Raw genomic sequence first — 15150 nt, 5'->3', positions numbered from 1 at the left:
TACATTCCCACCAGCCTAGAGACAAACTACCCTGGGCCATGTTCTCAACACTTGCCCAGCACAGCACATGTCCACATCTCTCCTAAGGCTCTTCCTTGTCTGTAGCTCAAATGCTTCTGTGATCCCTTTGCTAGCATTCACCCCTTTCCTCCATCAGAACTGCCTTTTCGATTTGTATTAAGATGGAATGAGATTTTCTTTTTTATTTTTATTTTATTTTTTATTTTTTTTATTTTTGACAGGCAGAGTGGACAGTGAGAGAGAGAGACAGAGAGAGAAAGGTCTTCCTTTGCCGTTGGTTCACCCTCCAATGGCCGCCGCTGCAGCCGGCGCACCGCGCTGATCCGATGGCAGGAGCCAGGATCCAGGTGCTTTTCCTGGTCTCCCATGGGGTGCAGGGCCCAAGCACCTGGGCCATCCTCCACTGCACTCCCTGGCCATAGCAGAGAGCTGGCCTGGAAGAGGGGCAACCGGGACAGAATCCGGTGCCCCGACCGGGACTAGAACCCGGTGTGCCGGCGCCGCAAGGTGGAGGATTAGCCTATTGAGCCACGGCGCCGGCGAGATTTTCTTTTTTAAACTCAAGCTTATCATATGCCAGGATGAGGGCCATGCCACAATCATGTGTTCCTACCACCTTGCATGGTATTTGGAAACAGAAGGAACCCAACAGAGTACATACATTTGTGAATGGAAGAGAGAATGCCACCTTTGAAGTCTGGTTGTCCATCCTGGAATGGTGAAGATGTCTGGATGAAACACATACTTTTGTCTCTCCAGTCAAGGCTGGTCTATTTGGTATTTGTGTATGTGTGCGTGTGTGTTACAGTTTGAACTTAAAATGCAAACATATAAATCCCAGAGTCTTATGTAAATGTTGACAGATTAAGAGTGGAGACTGGTTTTAATTGTGGCATCTTGGCAGTGAGCCTCCTGGGAGGTCCTTTAGGTTACTGGGGGCTTACTAAAGGTCGTTCTCGGGAGAGGGTTGGGTACATAAGCGAAGCTCGCTTTCTGTGTCTCTGCTTCCTGGCATATGGTGTGCCCATCTCTCCACGTGTGCCATCATTGCCAGCCCCTGTCAGATGCCAGACTAAAGGGACTGCCCATTCCGGGGCTATGATCCTCCAAAACTTGGAGCTGAAATAAGCCTTCTTCCCCGTGTACTTTCTCTCAAGTATTTCAGGGAAAGTAGCTCAAGTCTGGCCAATCGAGTTTAAGTGTCTCTTTTTTAATAAGGGATTTTTAGATCCTTTTTAAAGTTTTAGAATTTTATAAAAACTTTTATATGTCCTGTTAACACTAAGAAAAAGGATAAACCAAATAAGATGTTTGCAAAATTGGTCCTAGAAGCCTGGCTTCCATGGTCGTTCATCTCCCATTTCATCCTCTTCAAATCGTAGACAGTAATAATAGCTGAGAGGAACTGGAAGGCAAGGCTTCCATTCTACCAATGTTCCAGATGAGGAAATGCTGCCCAGTGTCTCCTCGCGTGATTTTCTTGTTCATCTTGCAGGAGATGGATTGGGGAGATCTTTGTTTTATACCCTTTACTCAATGTCTCTTTATTAATAACCTCACTGAATATAGTTCCAGGAAATGTCCTTTCTCTGCACAAGATGTCGAAAGCTATGGAAATATTTCATAAGAGCTATGGTTTCCTGGGAAAAAATTTGCTCCTCTAACCCACTTGCCGTAGAATATTATTTCCCTGATATTTGTCATTTGGTAGCTATTGGGTTTTAAGTGTAATAAAATAGAATCATCTGACCCCAAACCAAAGGTCTGGAATTCACTTCTGACTGTCCCGCCGCTTCCCCCAACACCCTTCATGTTTCAACTGTGTACTTTGAGAATTTTTAACAAACTCTCACACATACACACACACACACACACACACACACACCCCAGACACTTGAATTTCTTCTATACCCCCACCAATCTGGCAATACTCAACTATTTAAGAAAGTTCAATATTTAAAAGTCCTTTAAGAAAAAATGGAGAGGAAAAAGAACTATTTCCCATGAGTATGAATTATGAGTGTTTAGGAAATTGAGGTCTTAATGAATAAATGAAGACATTATCATTTTATAAAACTTCTCTTTGTAAGGACACAAACTATAAATTACAAGCTTGAATGAATGGCTATAGAAATAAATGCCTAATTGAAATGAACAAGTATTGCAGAAGAGCTCATAAAGCACACAGAGAGTGAGACACAGCAATTCTCTTGTACTGTCAGGATAACCTCCAATATTTGTTCATATGAACCAGGTACTTTATGTCTCTATATAGCTCCCTTGAAATAAATCACTGTCATTAACAGCATTTATGAGTCACCTGATACACCTTAAGTCCTTTACTTAGAAACTTAAAGGTGATTTAAACACTTGTTTATTAAAACTAAAAACCAAATATCCCTGGCTTTCCTTTGAAAGCTATATTCCAGAAAATTTAGTAGTAAAAGTAAGCCCTATTGTCTGCCTTAACTCCTACTGTTTCATCATTATAGAATAGAAATAATTCCCAAATAATTTGAAATAAGGTATATTTATAGCTTAATATATTGTCCCTGGGGAAAATGAAATTGATTTCTATTTTAAAAAATGTTTTTATTAATATAAAGAGAACAATTTCATATATATCACAAATTCTAATATACTTTCCTCCCTCCCCCACTCAACTCCCTCCTTCCTTTTTAATTTTTACAACATACTCAATTTTTAAGGCTTAATATTTTAAGTTGTTCATTTACTAAAAATCTTAAAATTCTTTAAGATTTATTTAGCTACTTGAAAGGTAAAGTTACAGAGAGAGGGAGAGAGAGAGAGAGAGAGAGAGAGAGATCTTCTATCTGCTAGTTCACTACCCAAATGGCTGCAACAACTGGGGCTGGGTCAAGCTGAAGCCAGGAGCCCAGAGCTCCATCTGGCTGTGCTTTCTGCTTATGAAGGACCCGTGATTACATGAAATCCACTTGGATACTGCAGAACTAGCTTCCCCTTTCAGGATACTCAACCTAATCACAGTTGCAAAGTTCCTTTTACCATTAAAGTAGTGTATTCGGAGGTTTAGGATGTGTACTTCTTTAGGGGACTGTTATTTCGCCTGCCATTAATACAGTTGCAATGTAGGAGACATTTCTTTACATTCCAATGTGAGTAGGCATGAACCTGCCCTCAAGGAACTCAAAGGATAGTGGGGAGCTGACCCTGTAAACCAAAAATGGCTGCAGCATGTGACAAGGTGCTGGAGCCTACACAGGGAGTACTTAACTCAGCCTGATACTGCTACAGAAAAAGCCTCACATTCTCCTGTATTAATGTATTATCAGAACCTATAAAGACCATTTGTCCCAAATTGATTTATAGTAAAACAATTTGAAATTAGAATCATTTCTTTTTTATTTTTATTTTTTGGTGAAATTCCCAAAACAACAAGTATTATCTAAGGAGTTTAAATGAATGCTTTCAAGAATTTTTTCCATATACTGAAGTTGAAAATTGTAATTCTACAACAAAACCAAACCAGCCAACCAGACAAAAATCAACATACATGCTTTCAGTGACCTCTAGAATATTCTAACCGTGAAGTTGATAGGTATGTGTTACTATCTAGCTGTTGCTTTAAATGAAAAATGACTCACGGGACAAATGGATTTTTTTTTTTGTCTTAGAAATGAAATGTAACCCAGTTATTGACCCAGCTGTGGGAGGGGGGGTTCTGTGTGTTTTTGGTTACCTCTTTATTGCTTTTACTTTTATGTCAAATTGTAACAAATCACCATATTGTCAGTATCCTTACACAAAAGATTTATGAAAGCCTGCATTTCAAAAATAATATCACTCCATAGAAAACTCCTTGATGCTATAAAAACAACGACCACTCCTGACCATGCTCCAGGAATTTCCCCCTCACCAAGACAAAAGCAATCCCAAAACTAACTATTCTCTGGGAAGCCAGCAGGGTTGATTCTTTTCGGCCTCCTGGAATTTTGCAATAGGCTTTCATAGTTTCCTCAAGCTCCCATTGGCTCTAGGGGGAAAAAAGACACATAATTAACCCTGCAGTAAGAAGCATTTCATTGCAGACTCGTCCTGCTGGGCTAACAAACATCCCTGAGAAAGGGAGCCTTTAGGAGTGTCTCACTCAGTGTCATTACAGATTAGTGACACCCATTCTCCAAGCAAAGCCTTTGGAAACTTAAGCTTCAAGGGGGTTTCATAATTAGGCATGAAGTTTTCAGTTGCTTTTTGTCCAAATTTGTTAACTGAACTGTTAAGTGATGAGCCACTGATTAGAGAACCTCCCTGGGCAGTCCTGATTCCACCCACTGGCCCGCACCAGGCTGTCCTCACCTGTGGCTCTCTCTGCTTTGAAGGATTCAGCCTCCATTTTTCTCATGATCCCACAAGGGGCACCGTATCATCTCACAGCTTGACGTTGTAACATAGAAGCTCCTATTAACGAGAGGGATTTATAGCCTGTTATCCTTAACTAACCTGGTTATCTGTTCCCTTCCACGTGTTAAACACGAACAATGCTTTTGCTTATTTGTCTTTATTTGATTGCTCTCAGACAATGTAACATGATGTGACACATGTCATTTAGAATAGCAAAACTCTCCTGCACCAGAAAACTTTTTTCTAATATAGCTGAAAATGAATTCAAATTTTCAACATGCAATAAAGGCAATATTGAATGATCAACTTTTCTATCTCTTCACTTGAGGGCCTGGGGGGGGGGCTTTTAAGGATTAGGGAATCCTTTTTAAAATATCTTGGGGATGGTAGAGAATTTGGCCAACTTGGTTAAGGAAAGAAAAAGTCACAATTCCAAATGGGATTCCTGTAAAGGTTACTGTGGTTGTCACCCACCAGTGTTGGAATGTGTGCCCTGGCTTTACAAAGCAGCTGGCAGGTGTCTGATTGCTCTTGTTCAGGCTCAGCACCTGAAAACACAGACTGAGAGCGCTACCACCATCACCACCGCAAAACAAAACAAAGCAATGACCAAAGGAGAGTGGAACTGGAAATTGTAAAAGCATCGAAAAAGAGTGTGTGCAGCATCCAAAGAAGGGGGCTAAAGATGGAACCTGGGGAAAGGCTGCATTGCCTCAGACACAGCCTTCTGTTTCTTTCTGCTCGATACACTTGGCATAGTCTTTGATTCTATTAAGTCTCGGGGCGGTCAATGCTGTTTTCCCACATGGCAGGCCTTAGATATTCCATAATTTTGTAATCTCTCAGGATACCTATCAAAAGTTTCATGGAAAAAATTGGCCTTGAAAGAAAGGTTTGGAGGCAGGCGTTTGGTACAGTGGGTAAGCTACAACTTGGGACACTGTGTTGCCGCATGGAGGTGTCTGAGTTTGCGTCTCTACTCCACTCCGCATTTCAGCTTCAAGCTACTGTGCAGCCTGGGAGGCAGCAGGTGATGCTCACGTATTTGTGTTCCTCCCGCCCATGTGGGAGGCCCAGGTTGAGTTCCTGGCTCTTGGTTTTGGCCTGGCCCAGCCCGGGCTGCTATGGCCATTTGAGGATAATACTATTAGAGGGGAGATCTTTCTCTCTCTTTCTCTACTTCCCCCTCTCCCCCCATTCCCACCCCCCTCTCCCTGCTTTTCACACAAAAATAAATGAATGAAAAATTTTAAAAGAAGTTTATTTAGGTGCAATAAAAAATTGAAGTCCATTCATTTTTTTTTTTCATAATTCACATTTTCCATGAACTTCTTAAAAACTCTTCATAGAATATGTCCCACACATGCTAATCGAATTCAGGAACACTCAACAGGCAGTAGATGGCAACATAATTCTCACCTGGGAAGGAAACCCATCTACCACATTTCATTATTTGTAGCTTACAAGAAAACATTCCTGCTCCTTGAACATCAAGTCCAGGTACTTTACGGTTAGTAAAAGTGGAGAAAGGCAACATGTAAGGACAAGCGGAAAGTGTCCTCTTACCTGGGCCCCAAAAATTCACCTGCTACACAAGCTGGCTCTCAAAATGTGGTTTCTTCTACCTGATGGTTGTAATTCTCTTCCTAGAACTTACCAGGTGTAGCCTCTCCAGTGGTTTAACCTCCCCCAAGACCTGTAACGCCTGAAGTAGTCCAAGAACTGCCTTCTCACTGTCAGCGTCCTATATGGGAGCTGCGTCTGCCCCATAAATAATACTGAGAGTAACAACCTCTCTTTCCCCTCCCCCTTCAGTTCAAAGAACATGCTGACCCCTACCCACCACACTGTGCTCTCACCATCTGGCTAACCTGGGGACCTTAGCAGAAGAGAGCTAACAAGAAGCCAACTTTCATACAGGGCTTCATACCCACAGCAGCCGAGAGACCTTCCCTCCATGGTTGTAATTATTCTCAGGCGATCTTACCCAGCCAAAGGAGCATGCAGCAGAAATGCTATGGACCGGAAAGGGAGAGAACACTGGACACCGGCCTAGGGGACCGGCCGGCAGCCCTGGGTTCTGAAGAGTTGGGAGCACCCTTAGGACTCTGTCAGCATGGTGAAAAAAGTGAACAATCCTCAATAGACCAACACAGGGCGGGAGGGTAGGGATGGGGGTTTCTGTAAACCTCAGCATGTGCCTTACAGAGGCCCAGAGCTGGCTCTCTCCTGTTTGCCCAGAGTGGACGTCTCAGCCTGAAAGGGCAAGATGTTTGTTTGGATTTTTTTTCTAAGATTTATATATTTGAGAGAGAGAGAGAGAGAGAGAGAGAGAGAGAGTCAGCTGGTTCACTCCCCAAATGGCCACAATGGTGAGACTGGGCCAGACCATAGCTAGGAGCCAGGAACTGCATCCGGGTCTTCCACCTGGGTGGCAAGGGTTCAAGTCCATGGACTATATTCCCACTGATTTCCTAGGCACTTTAGCAGGAAGGAAGCAGAGCACCTGAGACTCTAACTGGCTCTAACACCTGCACCACAACATCAGCCTCTCTGAGGGTCTTTAGTCATGTAGGAATCCTATCCAATCCTGAATCCTTCTGCTATTGAATTCCAGAACAAAGTTTGGCCGTGGACCCTAGGCAGTCCCCAACCCCCTTTCCTCCAGGACACACACAAGAGTGCTCTTCACAATTCTGGGGACAAGGGACCAATATTTTCTCTTTAGCTCTGAGTTACTAACCAGAGAGGTAGGTCTTGGCTACAGCTAACAGGACTTGCTAGGCTCACCATATCCTGAGAGAAGTGACTATTATTTGAATTTGAAGCAGGAAAAAGGAGTCCATGGGGAACAGAATTTGGACCTACATTCTTTTTCCACATTAAAACCCTTGTGGGAATTCTGTAAAAAGTTTAATTGATTTGATTTGATTTTTAATATGTAATTTAAAAATATGTGGTGAGGTTTTCTTCTCATTGACATTTGCTCTGGCTTTCCATCCAGCGCCGCACTGGTGAACTTTGGGTGACTTGGATCCTGTATGGATAAGGGTAGCGTTTGTTATTCCTGTTAAGCTTCTTTGTGTCTTAAGGATCTTGGTGTAAAAAGGAAAAGCCCTGTCTTGTGTTACTGCTGTGCTTCTTTATTCCTTTCCTCTCTTGAGTGCTGTGTTTATTTTAAGGACAAGGACAAAATATTGGGATTTGGCGGAGTATCCGGAGAATGGAAAGCATATGCTGTCCATAAATTCCTGGGAGCAGGGCTTTGAAGTAGCCTCTCTACTAGAAGCTCAAAAGCCAAGGAAGTGAGCAGATGGAAGAAGAGCAGAGAGGGGGAGGGAGAGCACCCGTTTAGGATGATGTGGACAGGGACTCTCTAGCTCACCCCCCCGCTTGTTCTCACATTTGAATAGGATAATTCTCCTGAACATGCTGTTAGTCCTCAATGTTCATGATTAAGTGCAAAGAATTCATGTGATCCAGGATCACTCATCCACCTCCTCTGAGAGCTGAGCATCCTGTGAGAGGTCACTCCCATGAGAATCCCTCCTCATGATGTGGTTTCTCATTTTATTTTTAAATGTATGTATATTTTTTCCATTTGAAAGGCAGATAGAAGCTTTTCCCAGTGGCAGTATTGTAGCCAGTGAGGTTTATCCGTGGTGCAATTATTGCTAATTGAAAGGCAGACAGACATAGAGAGAGAGACTGAGACAAAGAGAGATCTTCCATCTGCTAGTTCACTCCCCAGGTGTGCACAACAGCCAGGGCTGGATCAAGCTGAAGCTAGGAGCCAGGAAATCAAATTGGATTTCTCACATGGGTAGGAACCTGACTACTAGAACCGTCGTCTGCTGCCTATGCATCTCAACAGTTGCACATGCGACAGGAAGACAGTTTGCAGCTGTGAAGCAATTCTGTACAAGCCTGTCTGATAAATTATAACATGAGATCCTCTAAGGGTTCAGTAGCTTGTATTTTCCTTTCTCCATCAAAATAAATAATCACATTTATATCTAGCTACATATTTATAATTTTGTTTTCCTTTACTAAGAGGATCCCCAAATGTGTCAGATCCCACAGAACAGGGAGATGCTGTGGTTACCTGAGTTATGGAGCATTTTCTATAGAGTTGGAGAAACCCACCTCCTGCTTGTTTGAAAGGATACCCAGGTGGCATATGGGCTCAGTGATAGCAGTCAGCTGTTGGGGTCTCACAAAAGAGACTGGAAGCCATTCCATGTCTTGTCACCTTGGCTTTGTTATTCTTGGTGTGGAAAAAAAGCTGCCATCTGCCACTGCTATTCTCCCAGACCCAAAAGGCAAGAAACCTTGGTGGGGACAATCCCAAGAGAGGCCTCTGGCAGGCTCAGCTTGCAACTGATGTCCAAGCATTACGTTCCTGTGACTGGGAGCCCCTAGGAGGGTCTTGTGGGAAGGACATTGGGAAAGAAGGCCATGGAGGAGCCTGTGATGATATCTACGAACGCAAATACAACCCCTGGGAAGATATCCTCTAGGTTATCTCTACTTGGAATTGAATTGTTTCTGTTCATGTCTGTCTCTTCCATAAAACTACAGTACAAGGAAGAACCTTACATCTTTCATTATCCATAGTGCCTTCTACAGTGTTGCGATCAGAATTGTCTGAATAATTTCAGCTAATGAATTTTCAAAAAATCTGGCTAGTTTCTAACTTCAATAACACATAAAGTCACTATATTGCTCCCTGAGCCTGAATTCTATGCCAGAAATCAGATCCCAAAAAGTATTTTTGATGACATTTTTCTGTATATGGAAAGGAAAGCATCATAGTCTTTTGCATGTGTTGGAAATATTTTTATTTTAATATGACTGCTATATGAATTATCATGGCTTACTCTTGTAAAGGTCCTCATAAAGTTCTAAGAAATATTGGGATTCCAGAGCAAATACTTCATCCATAGCAAACCTTGTGACTTGCTTCCCTAACCAAGACTATACCCAGAACATTGCTGTACTGGATGACTGCGAATAACCAACTGCCTGATGTTTTTCAGCTGTGGTTCGCAGCAAATCCTCTTGAGGACACACTGTGCTTAGGTCCTGTGCAGTCTCAAGAGGGGGAATAACATGGCCATCACACTCATTCTTTTATAAAGTTGACCAAAGAAGGTTTTATCAACTAATCAGGTTAGTAAAGAAACATTTTTATCTCCATCACCCTTCTCAGACCTGTAGTACTATCAATTTTACATTCATTTGACAATGAAACACTCATGAGTGCAGTGTCTTTTTAGTTAGAAAGCAATAAATTTGAAAAGCAGAGAGCCAGGCAGAGATGGAGACCCACAGAGAGTTTCCATCTGCTGGTTCACTCCCCAGATGCCTGCATTAGTGGGACTGGGCCAGGCCAAATGCAGGAGCCAGGAATTCCATAGAGGTCTCCCACATGGGTGGCAGGAACCCAGGTGTTGACGCATTACCTGCTGCCCCCCAGAGTCTGTAACAGCAGGAAGCTGCAGTTGGAAGCAGAGCTGGGATTTGAAGCCAGGCGCTCTGATACAGGATGTGAGCATCCCCATTGTCATCACTACTGTTGCCCCAATTGCCAGTCCCTTCTGAGTTAGAAACCAGCTGTGTTTAAGAACTGCTAACCTAAATCTGAGCAACTCCTAAAATTCATTTTCCCCCTGAGTCAAGTTTAATCATTTTCTCTCTTAAAAAATATTTGAGTTGGAATTTTTCTGCTTGATGCATATCAATAGTTGATTCAGGCTCAGTATTTTGAAAAGTAGGGTTGCACAGCCATCCTTGTGTTATTGTTGTCCATAGCAGGAACTCTTTTTTTTTTTTTTTTTTTTTTTGACAGGCAGAGTTAGTGAGAGAGAGAGACAGAGAGACAAGGTCTTCCCTCTTTGGGTTCAGCCCCCAAATGGCTGCTACGGCCGGCACACTGCACCGATCCGAAGCCAGGAGCCAGGTGCTTCCTCCTGGTCTCCCGTGCAGGTGCAGGGCCCAAGCACTTGGGCCATCCTCCACTGCACTCCCAAACCACAGCAGAGAGCTGGACTGGAAGAGGAGCAACCAGGACAGAACCAGCGCCCCAACCGGGACTAGAACCCCAGGGTGCCAGCACCACAGGCAGAGGATTAGCCTAGTGAGCCACAGGGCCAGATAATAGCAGGAACTCTTTTCAACTTAAAAAGAGGATTGGAGTGGTTTCCTTCCTACGATTAGGTTAGGAACTGAGGTGCAGTGCCAGAGTGGCTGCGAATATACTACTGACATCTAGCATTCGTTCAGCATGAACAATGTGCTAGGGGAGGTTATACCCTGTGTGTTAGGTCAGGTTCTCTGGGACTCTGAGCTAGAGAGCTGTGTGTATTTTGGGGCCTGTTCTCAGCAGCAGCAGGCAAAGGTGAACTGGGAAGCAACTGCAGCAGAATCCTTAGCTAATCCCGGAAGGGGCCCTGGAGCTGGAATCACCTTTGTGTGGCCTCCGCATGCCCTGTACCACCCTGTGGAAAGGCATAACCCTGAGCAAGACAACGCCCTTCCACTAAGGGCAAGTCACAGAGAAGGCACAGGTGTGAGACATCAACCATTGACACTCCCTGCACCTGGAGCCATGGGGGCACCTTCAGCCTCCAGTATCTTGTGTTATCTTATTTAGTCACTCTTGCACTGGGCAATGTTTGATAACTATCTGATCAGGGGCAGACCTGATTTAGAGTCTCAACTGCCATGGCATAAATACTCCCACCATCGCCATTTCTGATATTAATGAACATGCAGTTGAAAAGACATAGGCGTGCGCTGTCCTCAGAAGACGGAGCAGGCTGTAGCACATCACCACTTGGATCGTTCTTAAGCCTTTAGTACACATAATGTGAATTCCTTTTTTGAAACCGGAGAGCACACAAGAAACACGTTGCTCAAATCTTCTATGTATACAACGTGAAATCACCAGTAACTACAAACTCCTCTGCAAAAACATTGATGATAGAAATTTTCACAGCAGTATTTAGACCTGCCTGCACATATTCCTGTTTTTATTTTCGTTTGTGTATTTGAGCAAAACCGTGCTTTGAAAGCTTTCCATTCACATCTAATTATTGATTCTGGCAGCTAATGTAGCCACTTCTTAAGGCTAAATAAAAAGTCGAAGGTGGGGAGTGGGAGGCATTTGACTGGCGAAGACACCTGTGTTCCACATCAGAGTGCCTGGGTTTGATTCCTGGCTCCAGCTCCTGACTCCCACTTCTTCCTAATGAAAATCCTGGGAGGCAGCGTTGATGTTCCAAGTAATTGGATTCCTGCCACCCACATGGAGACCTGGATTAAGTTTCTGGCCCCCAGATTCAGCCTGGTCTAGCCCCAACTAGACCATTTGCTGGTCTTTGCAGAGTGAAACCACAGGATGGGGGTGATGTAGGAAGGGAGGTAGCTAGAGTGGATCTGAGGATTGCCAGCACCTGCGTGACAGCCTGGCCCGGGCTGCAGACCTGCATACACTGGCCAAACCCCACCCGCTCCATGCAGACCACGGACCACAGTTGGCTGGAGTTTCGCTGCTTAAGAGCCAGCTATATCTACAAATATCTAATACAGCTGCTGACTGTGTCACCGCAGGGACCTTCAGATCATTGCAATGTTGTTATAGTAACACTACCATAGCCAACAATTCTTTTCCCATCCTGCACCTTGTGCCATGATGCTTCTGCAATTCCCTATGAAGGGCAGGGAAACAGGTGATGGCGAGGCCTCGCCCCAGACTCCACCTGTCTTGAATAGGCAATTAAGCCACACCCTGTGCCCCAGCACACATAAAAGCACAGAAAAGGAGAGCCTGACCCTGTTGGTTGGAGTTCATGCTTTCTCTTTCTCTCGTGGGTTTGCCTGCATTCATTCCTGAAAGCGTACTTTTGCTTTAGGTTAGATTTTGCTTTTCTGCTGACTTTTATCCAGGCCTCCTTGTTGAATTCCTTCTCTTGTGGAGACAGGAACCTGGACCAATCCTAGCCAGGTGCCACCCCACAATGGAACTCCCCCTTTCTCTCAAATTTGAAAAGGAAAAATAAGTTGGACGGAATGCTAAGCCAACTGTCAGTATCAGCTATGATCTAAATTTTGCTAGAGGAAGCTGGGGACCGCCCCCCCAACAGAGCTTTCTCTATCTCAAAAGTTTAGAAAGAGTGAAGTTTGACAGAATGCTCAGTATTAGCTATGATCTAAACTTAGAGTAAGCTTCATGGGTCCTAGGGACGTATATATACATCGTGAAAAGGTATCTTTAAAAAGCTAAAGTGGGCCGGTGCTGCGGCTCACTAGGCTAATCCTCCACCTAGCGGCGCCAGCACACTGGGTTCTAGTCCCGGTCGGGGTGCTGGATTCTGTCCCGGTTGCCCCTCTTCCAGGCCAGCTCTCTGCTGTGGCCAGGGAGTGCAGTGGAGGATGGCCCAAGTGCTTGGACCCTGCACCCCATGGGAGACCAGGAGAAGCACCTGGCTTCTGCCTTCGGATCAGCGCGGTGCGCCGGCCGTAGTGCACTGGCGGCAGCAGCCACTGGAGGGTGAACCAACGGCAAAAGGAAGACCTCTCTGTCTCTCTCACTGTCCACTCTGCCTGTCAAAAATAATTAAAAAGCTGAAGTGAAGGTGCTGGTGCTGTGGCCCAGCAGGCTGAGCTGAGTCTGACCCCAGCTTTCCACATCGGAGTGCTGGTTCAAGTTCTGGCTAGTCAGCTTGGGATCCAGCTCCCTGCTACCATGCTAGCGAAAGCAGTGGAAGATGGCCCACGTGTGCAGACCCCTGCCGCCCAAGCAGGAGACCTGTATGAAGATACTGGCTTCAGCTGGGTCCTTTCCTGGCTGTTGCAGCTATTTGAGGGAGTAACTAGCAGATAGAGGATCTTTCTAATTGCCCTCCTGTCTCTGACGCTCTGCCTTTTAAATAAGTTTTTTTAAGCTAGCTAAAATTACTTAGTGGGATTGGGTAACTATGATGTGGTATAATGAGAGCCTGACTTCTACGAACAGAGTCAGGATTGAATTATATCTACATGCTCTTGGACAAATAGTCAAACTCTCTGATCCCATTTCTTTAGAAAGTAAAGGTCGTCTTGTGGCCGGGGTTGTGGCACAGTGGGTTAAGCTGCCCCCTGTAATGCTAACACCAGCATCCCACATGGGGGCTGGTTCAATCCCCAGCTGCTGCACTTCCAATCCAGCTCTCTGATGTGCCTGGGGAAACGGAGGAGGGTGACCCAAGTGCTTGGGCCCCTGCCACCCCTGTGGGAGAACCGTATGAAGCTCCTGGCTTTGGCCTGGCCCAGCCCTGGCTCATTCAGTCATTTGGGGGAATTAGCCAACAAATGGAAGATCTCTCTTTCTAACTCTGCCTTTCAAATAACTTAAAGGCCTCTTGTAGGCTGTTGACAAGTAAAATGGGATAGCAGATTGCTCACTGTAATGAACATATAATCATAGCATTCCCTGCAAATAATGTAAGAAGCTGAGCATTTGGAATATGGAGTTTTCAGTAAACAAAAGTAGTTGTCTTTTATATTAAAAGATAAACCTTAAGTTAAATTTAGCAGTTTAATTGGGCAAATAACTGGGCAGCCATCAGACCCACAGCAAAGGCTAGGAATTCCAGCAGCATGGTTGGGCAGCATTTATCCGAAAACGAAGGTGAAGCACAGACACGGCTTAATTGGCTACAGCTCCACGCTTGGCCTTATTTGAATCAGTCGCCACCCGCGATTGACTGACGCTCCGCTGCTGTAATTGAGACTCGGGCATTGGTTAAGAGTACACTCCGAAATTAGGCTCAGGGTCCGCTTACAAGATCCTTAGGTAAGGGCTCGAGGGTTGAGTCACCTCTAACCAAATTTAGTCCTGTGTTTCTTGGAATTGCCCTTCAAACTGGAACTTATTTTGACTTGTGCTAGAGGGTATTAGTCAACTTCTGGAAGTAGGTATAGGCTTGCTTCTTGTGGAATGATTTGAAAGAATGAATTCTAATAGGTGTTTTAACATGGAACTCATTAAAATTCTATAGCAGTGGCCCACAAATGAAATACAATGAATGGAAGCCAGTGCAAAGAACATCCCAGAGAGAACTCGGATGGATGTGACAAAATAGGAATTACGCTTATGGACAACACTTAGAAAACCCATTTTTATTTTCAATGCAAGCGCAACTTATAAACAGAAAAACTTGCTGTTTCTCACTTGCTTTCCTGAAACTAACCTTCCTATTAAAATAATGCATGTGCAGCATCGTTTCTTCTTGTGAAACCCCAAGGCCAGATATACCCCATTCAATGCAAGATCTTATTAAGCAAACAATTCAAAGAGCGGCTTTGCTTTTGTACCAGGCCAGATACTGACAGATGCTAACCTTACCAGCAAGACTCCTCCTTTGTGCCCTTGTGATGGGGAAGGAGGTTTTCTTTCCCTTTGTAGTGCACAAGGGGTTGACAGACACCGCGGTTGAATTTCTTCCTCCCCAACATAGCTTTGGGACACTTGTAAGTGGTACTGAGAAAGTTGGCCTGATCAACTTTTTCTTCCACACACTTTTGTTTTGTTTTGGCTTGTATCTTGAGTCCTATTTCACATCCCTGTAAAAGGCCACTGGACATCTTTCTTAGGCTTAGGAAAGTGACTTTTTAACTTTCTTTCACTGTCAGATTCCCAGGCAAACTGTGACAAATATCCTTTCCAGTGTTTGACAGAAGAAAAGAGGATTTTTCACTTAG

At 44.3% G+C, this 15150-nt stretch overlaps 1 protein-coding gene and 1 pseudogene across 3 annotated transcripts in view; both read left to right on the top strand.

Annotated features, from left to right (window-relative positions):
- ANGPT1 (angiopoietin 1) overlaps positions 1 to 15150 on the top strand; it is a 253157-nt gene that overhangs the window by 63455 nt on the left and 174552 nt on the right. The window contains exon 1 of one of the 3 annotated variants that reach the window (XM_089335584.1): positions 12245 to 12320. The exons of the other annotated variants lie outside the window; for them this stretch is intronic. The gene's annotated coding sequence lies outside the window, so the exon portion shown is untranslated. Of the gene's footprint in view, positions 1 to 12244; positions 12321 to 15150 lie in introns of those variants that run through there. 3 annotated transcript variants of the gene reach the window in all.
- Positions 8022 to 8089, top strand: LOC127490820 (U4 spliceosomal RNA; annotated as a pseudogene).

The sequence above is a fragment of the Oryctolagus cuniculus genome, chromosome 6 (genome assembly GCF_051225735.1).
Source record: "Oryctolagus cuniculus isolate XC-2025 breed Fujian yellow rabbit chromosome 6, ASM5122573v1, whole genome shotgun sequence".
NCBI classification, from domain to species: domain Eukaryota; kingdom Metazoa; phylum Chordata; class Mammalia; order Lagomorpha; family Leporidae; genus Oryctolagus; species Oryctolagus cuniculus.
This window is presented reverse-complemented; position numbering and strand designations above follow the sequence as displayed.